The 13,314-nt window shown below is 37.7% G+C and overlaps 1 protein-coding gene across 2 annotated transcripts in view; it reads right to left on the bottom strand.

Moving 5' to 3' along the window:
* Positions 1 to 12,774, bottom strand: part of LOC113120008 (uncharacterized) — a 70,214-nt gene extending 57,440 nt beyond the window's left edge. Inside the window, exon 1 of one of the 2 annotated variants that reach the window (XM_026289820.1) lies at positions 12,692 to 12,774. The gene's annotated coding sequence lies outside the window, so the exon portion shown is untranslated. Of the gene's footprint in view, positions 1 to 11,960; positions 12,579 to 12,691 lie in introns of those variants that run through there. The other variant, XM_026289810.1, reaches the window with a different exon arrangement.
* Positions 12,775 to 13,314: the final 540 nt, after the last annotated feature.

The raw sequence follows: 13,314 nt of genomic DNA, 5'->3' as shown, positions 1-13,314 counted from the left end.
GCTCTGCGCTTATGACCCATCATAAAAAACTGTGATCCGGAGGCAAGAAAGCATGCCACAAAAAAATTGCTAGGTAAGATGGATCAATCGGAGCTTTGAAGTCAAGACCATTAGCAAGTAAATTAAAAAGAAATGAAAATCATATGTAATTCTATGAGTCTGTGACTGTGCATCTACTTTACAAAGGTAAAACACAGTAAAAAAAAATGGAATTAGAGCCTTACGGGTTCTCTTACACCAGTGCTCCTTAAATTTTGGGTCATGCTAAGTGTCAGAAGGGTTATTGTGTTCATATGGGAAATATTCAAAATACAAGCTCGTTAAGCAAATAACCTATATTTACATATTTCTCACATGACACAAATAACATACCTGTGGCACTTTTAAAGGGATAGTAGATATACCCCCAGCTAAACTCTGCAGAGCTGTGGCCAATTTGATTCAGACAAAAGAAGGTTAATACCAAATGATTCGATCAATAATATTTTCAGTGTTGTGTAGTTGCTATATTTTGCATTTGTATGACAAGGTGCTCCACAGAATAAAAAAATGGCCATTCTCCTACCTTTACCACAGTAAAAACTATTGCAATTACTGTAGGTGTGTCCTTCCAGCACCTATTACTGGCCCCATCACCACAAACGGCAGCAGCAAAGCCTGATGGGATTGCCCCTTCAGTCTGCCATCTCCATCATTCTATCAACTTCAGTGTCTGTGTGAACTGAAATGGCATTACTGAGTGAATTACTGAGCATGGCATATAAAAAAAAAGTTCTGATCCTTGTACGTGAGGTTGTCTGATTTGACGGGTTGGCTCGAGCATTGTGGTGCCTTTTTCAAGTTCAAACAACACTTTTGCTCTCTGTTTGAATCAGTCCCTATCTCTATTGAACGTACAATATATAAAAACACAAGCAGATTTCTCCTTTGAACATTTAGGGGGCGGCTGTTTATTGCATTCCTTTTTTTCCAAGCAGGATCATCAAATATGTATAATATAAGACTTTTATGATTAAGGCCTTAAAAAAAAAAAAAAGATTTAAGCCTGTCACTGAAAATCAAACCCACATCCCCCCTCTCTAATTGAAGTGAGTGATAAGCCTTTTTAATAAAAATCAATATGAGAAAAAAGGAAAATGCGGGACTGCGAGACAGGATTAATGCATCAGAAAACGGGGAAAAAAAGACTCAATTAAGACTCTGCCAAACTTTGGCAAGTGATAACACATTAGCATTAAACACAGCAACCTAGAGACATCAACATTCAGTCAGACCCAAGAATTTTTCAGGTATAAAAATTCAAAACATATTTATTGATGGCTTCGGAAAATACACTGCAAATGTTATCAAGGGCCACAAACACACATATATATCTCAGCAGTTCGCGTCACCCTATAACAATTAAAATCACAGGCTCAGCATTCCCTGGACCCATGGTATTGATGATTCATTTTGCATTTTATCAGAGAAACAGAAATGCTGTTAAAAGGAGATCAGTCAGGCAGTAGGCATGAGGGGTCTCTCTCTAATTGCCTATTCATCAAAAGAGTTCCTCAAGTATATCCAGAGCTGAAATATCACGCATGACAACTGAACCGCACTCCATTAATTATGCTCCCAATGAACCAGGTTCACAACACTCCTCTTCTGGTCTCTCTCTTCACTGGAGACTCACATAATCAGAGTCATACTTTAACAAACGAGGATAATCATTCACAATGTAAACAGAGCTGCAGGAATAAATCCCCAGACACACACACATACACCAACTGACGATGCACATTTTCTACATCAAATTGGAAAAAAATGGTAAAGGAGGTTGTTGTTGGTTAAACAATAGTGTGGGTGACGCATCACGGTTTTGTACACACTGACAAACAAAAGATCCTACAATAGCACAGAAACAAATGAACCATCTCTGACTTGGATCTTTGAGCTTTTGAATTATCTTTGTCAACTTTTTACTTAATTAAATGTAGAGCGATGAGCCTGCTTAAAGTCAGCATGAAAACATAATTAACCCTGCTTATTTTCTTTATACATGTTGTGAAAAATTCCTCATTGCATTGAAAAAAACTTTCCTTCCCAGATAAAGTCACCAAGCCCTCTTATTTTCCAGCTACCATGTCATATTCATCTGTTTCAGTCATATGCTTTTTTTTTCCTCACAGTTGCTATATTTATGATCATTGGTGAGAGAAAGCAATGGCCTAGAATTCCAAAACACTCAAGCAAAAGATATCAAGAGAAAATGCATATCCTTGGTTTTGAATCGTACTAAACCCCTAGGAATTATTTATACAGATATGTAGTAAGCACAGAAATTCCCAAGAATTTTTTTTATTAAAATATTAATGCAAGTAGATTTAATACTACTGTTGCATTTAACTGAAGTGTTTCTTTGGGGATTAAAGTTATAAGATATCTAATATATTTGAAATAAATGTAAAAATATCTATTTCAAATAAAACATATTAAATATTATTTTCACATCCCTTTATCACATTTAAACGTAGTCATAAAATGATGTACGGTGATGTCAAACTTTTCACTTTTCACAATCACAATCAGTTCATGATTGAATAATCCAAGTACACATTTTCCTCTATGGATGTAAAATGAATTGCAAATGCTATTCATGTTGACTTTAAATGTGTAGAGGAACAATATTAGTACAGCACAATATTGGTACTCATTACAGCAGGGGTGCCCTATCCTGTTCATGGATATCTACCTTCCTGCAAAGTACATCTCCAACCCTAATCAAATACACATTAACTAGCTTATTAAGATCTTAAGGAACATTTGATAATTACAGACAGGTTTGTAGGAGCAGGGTTTCCACTGAACTCTCCAGGAAGGTAGCTCTTCAGGAACAGGATAGGCCATCTCGGCTCTACAGGATCTACTGTGTAATCTATCGCTCCTTTATCTGCTAAATATTTCACAGTTGTCCTACTTGTCCTCGACGTGTCTGTGGAAATCAGACTTGGCATATAAAGCAAACATCACATATTTCTTTGCTCCAAAATTAATTTTGCATAGAGAAATTTTATTTTAATACTCATCTTCTCTATTTCTGTTTACGCAACTCTTGCATTTATAAACGCTACAGTCTAATTCTATCTCTGCAAGCAGCTGCAACTGCTGACAAACTCATCTGTCATGTGCCAGTGTAAGTGTGTACACAGGATACATTGTGCCTCAGGGTTCTTAATGTTAAGCGTTTAGGCTCAGCCTCATTTTTACTTGGTTTTCCCCGCATATAAAGAAATATTCTAAGTTCAGTACAAATTGAGCTCAGTCAACAGCATTTCCAGAGTAATGTTGATTACCACAAAAAAAAAAAAATCTGACTCTCTTTTTTTAAAAAGCACAAAAAATGCACAGGTTATGGTGTGGCATTTACAATGAAGGAAGCTATTCATTTTAGAAAAGCACTTAGATTAAAGTGGTCATATGATGCAGTTTAAAATTTTCCTTTCTCTTTGGAGTGTTACAAGCTCTTGGTGCATAAGAAGATCTGTAAAGTTGCAAAGACTAAAGTCTCAAATCCTAAGAGATATTCTTTATAAAAGATAAGACTCATCCACACACCCCTAAAACTGCTCATTCTAACACATGGGAAGACTTACATAATGCTGTCCAGATGTTCACGCAAAGAAAGAAGGCGTACCTTTCATTCTCATTTTAGTATTGTATTTGCCACCACCGCCATGTCATATAAAGGCTGTGTGTTTCACTGTAAAAAAAAAAGCTAAAAAGACCTTCCAAAAGAGGACGATATCTGCTTTGTCATGCCTGGAACTAATCCGTGCTGGTTGCTGAGGAAATACATCAACTTTGCACTGTGGATCGCTGAATCGTCTTTCACTGTGGACAAAGCGGAGTCCAGCCCGGTGTCGTCACATGAGGTTTGCCGTAAGCCAAACAGTAGCTCCTTCGTAGAATCCACTGGCCACGCCGTTCTCAAGCCCGCCTCCCTCTGTTCACTCAAGCTGGCTCACTTGTGAGACGCTGTTTCGTTTCGGAAGTGAAACTATTTTGTTTTGCCTTCCAAATGATGACACATCATGTTTATCTCACATTCATAATGAGGTTTAATGTTTATTTCTCGATGCTCCGACTGGACAGGGCATCGCAATATGTTAAGGGGTGTAACATTTCCGTCACACGCTTGAGGTATTCGGCCAATCACAATGCACTGGATAGATGGCCAATCAGAGCACACCTCACTTTTCAGACCAATGAGCCATGTAAAAATCTATGCGTTTCAGAAAAGCGGAGCACAGAGGAGAAACAATAATGTACAGTATGTGGAAAATAATGTGTTATTTGAACCTTAAACTGCATACAAACATTTAATTTCACCAAATAATGTCCTTTTTAGCAGCATCATATGACCCTTTTAATTCTTTTGTTAAAACTTGCATTGTCTGAGCTGATCATTTTTATGGTTGTTTTAGGCTTTTACTGTAGGTGCAACATAGTTGTAAAATATGCTATGACTTTCATACAAGTAACTAAATAATGTTAACACAAATATTGTTTACGTCTTGTGGCTATACTATTGGCATAGCATTTAACACTTATGGATTTATGGGATTCACTTCAAGTAACGCTATTTATTTAAATGAGCGGAGGTGTGTGAAACAAATTTAAACAAAAAAAAAAAGTTAAACAAAATGACAGTTGAGGATAACTTGTATTGAGCCTGGAATATCCTTGAAAGGGTTAAAGCATGCTTGAGAACACACACATTTTTCTAGAGGCTCTTTGAGGCACAGGACTGATGAGAAAAAAATCTTCAAAGCCATAAACTGAGGCCTGCTCTGTTCGTTTGATGTGGAGATAATGATTAAGGTACATAGAGAGACAACATTTCCATTCGACTACAAATTGGAAAGAGTTGGAGATGGAGGTTTGAAACTCAATGAGGTGAAGAAAGATGATTGTCGGGGTCACTAAAGGTTTGGCTCCTAGAGTCAAATGTGACATAATTGGGACTGCACTGGATAAGGCTGGCTGTCGAGGTTATTACATGCTTTGTTTGGAACATTTGATTTGAAAAGCTCGAGCCGTGGCCAGTGTCCAATCTCAACTAAGGGATAAATTGCAGAGACATTTTTTTGTATTTTCTAAATAAACCAGGTAAATTGGTGGTAACTCGGTCCTGCTCACCACTGGCATGGGTTTCTGTAGGAGGACAGCAAGCAACTGACAGCAAGTAAACAAGATGAAGTTCATCCATCCCTCGATTTGAGCCAAAATGGCAACCAAAATGACAGTTCACATTTAAAATTCGCCACAGCCAGCCAGGCAGCCCTCTCGTCCGTGATTCGTGCTCTTCCAGAGAGGCAGTGCATGACTGTGTGAAGGGGAATACATCTGTCTGTATGTCTGATAAAGCGGATGCCAGTCCATGTGCCATAGCACGTTCTTCCTCTGCTTCAGGCCCTCCACAGCTATCAGTCCATCATTGTCATACAATAATTCTGCGTGTAATACCCATCTGAGTCCCACAGAAACTGACATACTGTGTCAGTGAGAGCGTGTTAAACCCACTCAACATCCTGTAGAACAGGCCAATTTAACACAGGAATAAGCCAATTATCTTCGAAGAGTAGGCAAATTTACAATAGGATTCTCACAATTGAAAATCCTATTGACGTCAGTGTCAGGGGTTGGGCTCCGACATATTAGTTTCTTTCATGACCACACACATTTTCCTAGACAGAAATCTAATTTCCACACACTCATAGAGAGAGGCTTTAGTCTAATGCAAATATTACATGCTCGCATTCATAGTCTAGTGCAGATTGCCACTAAAAAGAAATCGTTAATACTGTACAAGTGATATAAACAGCAACTGATGGCACCTCTGTGATGTCCACATCTCTCGTGGCATGTGAACTCTGCTATATTTTAATAACTTTACAAATCAATTACTGTAGTACTCATATTTTACAGAATAGTTAATTGAAGTGCCTTTATAAAAATATAAGCTTCTTTTTTTTATGCTTTTTTTTATGGACCCATTGACCATTGTCACTACCTCACAGCTTCTTTTATCATTTATCTTTTTTTTTAAAGGACAATACATTTTTATGCAATGGTGCACTACAAATGCTGCCACTTGATATTAACTTGTACTGAACTCAGAATATTATTGAAAGATATGAGTAGCCTTAGTGTCAAAGAGATCGTAAAATCAATTGGATTATAATACACCACCAAAAGAGACTATTCATCCCGCTTGAAAGAGCAGCTGATATTTGAGAGCTGTATTATAGAGTGCCTCTAATCATAGTGTAGGATTTATAGTTGTCATTCAAATGTTTGTCTGACTGCTAGAATGGCATAAACCAATCAGCCAAATCATTCTCAGCCCCAGTAAGATTAGGCTACATAAACAGTGTAAGAAAGAAGAGATGAACCACTTGTAGACAAATCTTTCATAGTCACTTTTTCCTATGTTGGTCACAAAGGTGTGCTGGAGCCTACTTGTTAATAAATGAATGTAAGAAACCACAACACTCAATATTTGAGCTAAAGACATAAAATGATGATACTGTTGTTGCCGGATTTTATTTCAGATTTTATGTTATTGAGGCACAAACAACTTTGGAGACTTCAGTCTTTCCCCATTTCAGCAGACAGAAGTTGTATTAATTACACAGAAAATAGCTGCCTGGGGCCATTGCCAAGATGCCTGCTGAGTGAACCGACTTGCACAGAAAAAGATTTGGCTACATTAAGATGATACCTGGGAACCAAGACCAATATTTGAAATAGAGATATTCCATGTTCAGACACCACATTCAAAACTGAACTGAGAATGCCATTTAAATTCTGATGACAAACTTTGAATTGATTGATTAATTGATTTTGTCTTCTTGGTCAGTGAGTCAACAACATGAAGTTTCATTCCCCAGTGTCATTAGGCCCATGGGAATAAATTGTTTCAGTTTAATTTCTAGAGGTGAATACTCAATCTAAGTCCCAATAGCTCTTAAAGTAATGCTTTATTTTTCACTTTAAAAGCATATAACAAGTTACTTACAATCAGCAGAGACCACTTTTTCGCCTTTAGCATGAAAAGCTGTCTCCCACAATATATTCAGAAAAACATTAAAATGACAAAATAACAAAACTGTTTGAAGTACATCACAATAATAACCATATTCTTGCTCTACCAGTACTTGGGCTTTTTACGTTTCATCTCAGTGAGCTCTCTAAACACAGAGAGATTGAAGGTATCACCTCATTTGCTCACTTCACCTGATTCTTTCTCATGGAGAGCCAAGGAGGTTATTTCCCTGAGTCACATTATCAAATTGCAGAGACACAGTGACTACATTTACAAGCTGTTAAAATTCGGGTTATGGTCGGGTTAAGGTCACTATTTGGGTTTCTGAAACATTCGGGATAACCCGTTTACATGCGTGAGCAGAGAGAGTTACTCCTGCATACATGGAATGTGTAATCAGTCGCCAATATCCCAATGTAAACGGCGACGCACGGTTAGCGTCTGGACGTAAGATGCAATATGCGTCATTTCCGATTCTTCTTCCTGTATCCAAAGACTCAAAAGACCAAGATTCCTTGCGAATAGAACATGCGCAGAACACACATTTTGATGGGGATATGCCGAAACGCGTTTACAAGACCAAATATTCGGGTTATTAAAAACCGGGATATGAGCATATCCGGGTTTTTGCCGGTGTTTACATGGCCGTGCGCGACCGGGTTATTGCTAATATCCCGGTTTTGAACGGGTTATTGGCTGCATGTAAACGTAGTCAGTGTTTCTTTCAGGGGAAGTTTCAAACATCCACTAAAAGATTTTTGTGTTTGGTTAGTTGGTTATCTTCAACTTATGAACACAGAAAACAAGCTATTACATATCCTAGACACTAAATATCATTTCAGAAAGATGCAAAGCAATCTGCCAGTATCCAAAAAAAACTGCATGGTACTAATCTGATTCAGGATGGTTACAACGGCCCAATGTTAGCTTTAATACTCATATTGACTTGGTCTCTAAGGACCTCTCATTTGATAAAGCTTGTCAATTTCATTTTTGCACAACAGTCTGCTGTAGAGGAACAACTCGCTCTTTTCTGTGGAAACAAACTCTTGCTTTCTAAATTGCTAAGCTTGTGTTCCTGATGCATAATGGGCTTTTCTGTCAAATTACGCCAGCAAACGTTTCAGGTATGTATCTACGATACCTTTACACTCACCACTCCTCACCCTTTTCATCCTTTATCTTGTATGTGCTCATCGTTGCATCTATTCTAAATTAAAGAAATGCTTACAACTGTGAGTCAGACAGTCTTACTGATAACAATACCAGCATTTCTCTATTGCCGTTTTCTTTGTCCAGCATAAGTCATTGAGCCAATGTCTCGTGTTTGTTTCAACATGGATGCCTCCTCATTTTCTCCCCACACTATCTCTCCTTCTCAATTCTCCCTTGGTAAATGCAAGATCTTCTTGGGTGTAAACAATTACAAGCTTATTGCTGACACAGATTGCTGGAGTCGTATTAAATAAAATCTGTGCTCACCCCAACTGCAAACTGCCTCCAGCCTGGCCCATTTTTTAACAGTGAACCTCCCCTAGCTGAAGCTTAGCCAAACTTAAAGGGATTCTGTGCATCACAAAAAAAATATACTTGCACTAGAAACAAACAAAATAATCCATATGTATCTGGGTCCCTTTGATAGCGCAAAATCATCAAAGGAGTAAAATGCTTTTCAATTACAGGATACACACAGACAATTACTGTAAAGAAAGAACCAAGTTGCCCGTGATTGGCAACTGGCCAACAGGAGCACAAGGACTTTCCATTCCTTCAGTGGGCCAATCACTGAAATGAGGGAGACTTGCCCAATATTAAGGGTCAGTCACCGCACAGTGCAGCGCTTCTGCCATGATGTATAAGTGATAAACAGTACAAGTTACTTGATCCATTAAGATGTGACACAGAATTGTAATACAGCCATGTGATATGAGAACATTAACGGTTCTCTAGTGATGTTGGGTGAAAGCAGCCACGACAATGAGGTATATTGGAAAATGTCAATAGGCTTGTCAATTCAGTACCATTAGTAATTTAACTTGGAAGTTATTAACACTGTGCAAATAGCCTATATGTGTTGGCAGAAATGTATTTATTATAAATGTCACTGTTGTTACATATTTGGGAATTTTAATTTTATTTTATTTTTTACTTCAAGTTTTAAAGTTTATTATTACATATTATTTATTTAAAAATATATATAACCAAGGTAATGAGGACCATGGTTTTACTTCTTGTGACCACCGTCCTACTAACAGTAGTCAGCAAAAATCCGGGCTCTAAGCAAAAACTTCTTTCTTTTTAGATGTTTAGTTCTAATGAATTTTAATTTCAGTAAAATGTGAATTCAATACGGCCTGATTAAAGATAAATGTCAGTGTCTTATATAAATTAGGTCTATTTACAAATAATAAAGTTCTTAAAGGGAGATTCACCCAAAAATTTAAGTTGTCATCATTTACTCAACATCATGCCATTCCAAACCTGTATGAATTTCTTTCTTATCAAACATAATTTGAGAAATTCAAGCCATTTTTGTCCATACAGTATGAATCAAGGGTATCCAAAATCTTCTTTTGTCTTCAACAGAAGAAAGTCGTTTGGAACAACACAAGTTTGTTGCATTTGCCGTGAATTCAGTAATATCTATCAGTGTGCATTTCTGTCCTGTTTTATGTATTCATTTACTCCAACTGAAGGCCCTGTGACCTATTAAAATGTTCATGGGGGAATTTGTGTTTTTAACCACAGTCCACACCCTAACCCTAAAAAACAGTACTGAGTTAAAAAAAATTACACCTTTACTACTTTCCACATGATTTTGAGGGGGCCCCATAGCAAATTCAGTGCACAGGGCCCAGAAATCCTAGCCACGGCCATGCACACAAGAACTGTGCTATCTTCTTCATTCAGAAAAAAAAAAAACAGGCCGTGGCTGCTCTGTTGGAGCCATAGCCACGTGAGTAAGATTACCAACACAAAGGGAGGCTGCACTTTAGGCCACCTGAGTTCAAGTCTCGGTTCAAGGTCCTTTTCTGGTTCAAATCCCCTCTCTCCTCTACCATGATTTACTGTCTGTCCTTCTACTGTGCTATCTAAATAAAACACAAAGCCCAAAAACATAACAGAAGAAAAAAAAATCAGGTAGTATATGCAAAAAAAAAAAAAAATGTCCCCACATTTTGAAATATCCAAGTTCGCCCTCACAGATGTGTGAAATGTGTCTTTTCTGCCTCTAGCGACAAAAAAACTGAACTGCACACCCTCTGGACTGGTGGGACTAACAAACAGTCTTGTCCTGAACACAATTCACTCCATTTGTTGGGTCAAAGGTCCTGTGTTCAGCTGTTCAAATAGTGTAAAACCATATTCTTCACACACTTTTTCTGGTAAATCAAGCATTAATTACTTGCATGACTTATCATAAGTATATAGGACTTACTATAAGCATAGATTATTTGTAGACAGTAGACAAAGCACATTATACATATTAGACAGACACTCAACAAATACTGGGGATACATATTAGACACCCTGAAAATATGCATTGACTTCAGACGAAAATATATACAAAACAAATAAAAAAGAAACATTTTTGTGTTATAGGCTACTAATATCGACGTAACGTAAGCTACGATACGCTAAGGAAAAACGTTCCAGCCTGCTGTTGCTATGGTGACCTCAGTGACCAGCAGAACGCAACTTCTGTTTATGTAACGTTACGTCTATTTTGTAATCTCTGACTAACTTGTAATCCAACTTTTGTGGTTGAAATGTAGCTTGTGTGAACCGTACTTACAGTATTACACTAGTACATAAGAAGGAATAGGCTACATAGACTTTCGAGACCGCTCACAATCTTTTGTTGACTCTCTTTTGGGATGGGGTTAAGCTTTAGGGAGGTTAGACCTTGAAAGCTTTGTAAGATCCAAACAGAGGTGGGCTATTTTACTCAAAACCAACGGGTGATGAAAGCAGCAGCAAATCTGCCTACTACCATCATTAATCATTATTACAAATAAACATAGCAAAACAACGTCTGTCCTACTAAAAGGGCATTCGTGCCATTAATATATTTTGGGGAAACACATGGCACGAGCAGCAGAGCGTGCGAGCCAGCCCTGCCGCCGCCGCGCGCTCGCTCACGCGCAGCCAAAATCACTTTTGCGCCTAAAATACTATTAGCTATTCTAATGAGTGTCATCAGTGAAACAGTCGTTAGGGAAGGGACTAACCGTTTAATACTTGCCCCGCGAACACTGGGGTGTCGGTAAGCGTGTCTGCTGCTGCCCCGCGAATCCCTGAGGGCGACAGACAGACAGAAGCGCGCGCGCTCAGTCATGTGGAAGGTCCGCGTTCCCCAAGAGTGAGTCCCGCATTTAATAACTAATATACTCGTATATCACAACCAACGCATGAAGGACAGTACGCGTGCGTGCATTACACAGTACTGGAGTAGGCTACATACTAGGCTATAGTTTTTTTTTTTTTTTTTTTTTTTTTTACATTATCAATGGTGAGCATTGGTACTTCTGTTGACTAGGCTATGTGTTGAATTATCTATATGCTACATTGATTAAAAACAATCGTAAAGCGGACTTTACAGGTTAATATAAATTCAAGCTGACACAAATTGAACAAAACACGATGGTGTTTCTTCTTTTTCACATGGATAGAAAAAAAACAGGCTACATTTAATTTAAAATGAATATATTTTCAAATAAACCCTTCGTGCGCCACACGCGAGTGTTTATTCCTTAATCTAACATTGAAAAATAAAGAGTCTCTAAAATATGAAGGAGACAGAAGCGCTGCCAGTGATAGCTCGCGGTAAATTCATCCCGTGTGATCATAGAAAATATGAATATTTTACCTTTAGATCTTATTGCGTGGACTTTCTTTCCTGCGCTGAGTGAGTCTGTCGGTGTTCAATGACAAGCACTGAGTCAAATATGAACAGGGCAAACGCTGTTATCGCATCTCTCTCTCCCTCTTCCTCTCTCTCCCATAATAAAACGACTGTTTTAAAATCCCTCATCACGTACTCACTCTCCCTCGCTCTCAGCAGTCTGCAACCTATCACAACAATCATGACAACCCTTACAGAAATCCCATGCATAATAGAAAATAAATTCCTATAATTTTGCGATCATTACAATTTACAACATAATTTAGGCCTTATTATCGGGTGAGTGCATTTCTTTGCATTTCCCCCTGCATTTTTTATGATTTCTAAAACAGCACAACAGAAACACTATGTGAGTCCAATATTAAAAAGACTTTCCCTCCTCCATCATAGAAGCTGAACGGAGCCAGTCAAAGCATAAATGGACGTATTATCCACCGGGGGTTTTCTTTCTGTTTGGTGTTGCCAAGGCTTCTTTTTTGTGGGTACTTGTATTTGTCTATCTGTTAGGCTTTGAAGGGCACAATTTAAAAAAAATGATGGAGTCTCTGACCCACGTCGTCCTTCAGCTTCAATATACCCTCTTTTAGGCATGACAATCGTTTAAAAACAACATCACAAAAATTGTATTTCAATGTTAACAGACACTTCTTCTTAATGGATAGTTCAACCAAAAATAAAAAAAATCTCTCATTTACCTTTAAGGGTTTCCAACCTTGTATTTTTGAAGAAATTTTCAACTGTTTTCCTCCTTTTCCTTACACATGTTGTTAGATGTTGCCAGTCTAAAGATGGTACTGATTACATCCCTATCACACCCACTGGAGTTGCTTTTTTTATTTATTTTTTATTAAAGCAACATGAATTCTCGGTAGCAGGTCCTAAACCCAAGCACTCAACATTTCACCACAATGGTAATACACCCGAAAACACTAACGTAACAAAGTCTTTTGAAATACCAACATATATATATATATATATATATATATATATATATATATATATATATATATACAGTGGCCTCCATAAGTGAACAGTAAAGACAAAAATGTTCTGTTTGCTGTGGAGTCAAGAAATCTGTAAATTATTAAAAGATTAATATGAGAAAAAACTACAGAATGTCAAATTTTATTATTGGGTGATTCAACACAAAGATGTTTTACCAGCTAAGAGGATCAGCATTTTTAGTTTCATCTCCCAATCTGAAGTGAGCATAAGTATAGGAACAATGACGACCTGAACGGCTGAGAAAAACAACAGTAGTTGATGACAGACAAATCATAATTGCTGTGGAAATGAACCCTAAAATACTTTTCTGTAA

The sequence above is a fragment of the Carassius auratus genome, chromosome 2 (assembly GCF_003368295.1).
Source record: "Carassius auratus strain Wakin chromosome 2, ASM336829v1, whole genome shotgun sequence".
Taxonomy (NCBI): Eukaryota; Metazoa; Chordata; class Actinopteri; order Cypriniformes; family Cyprinidae; genus Carassius; species Carassius auratus.
The sequence above is the reverse complement of the archived record's forward strand: the minus strand, read 5'-3'. Positions and strand labels throughout refer to the sequence as shown.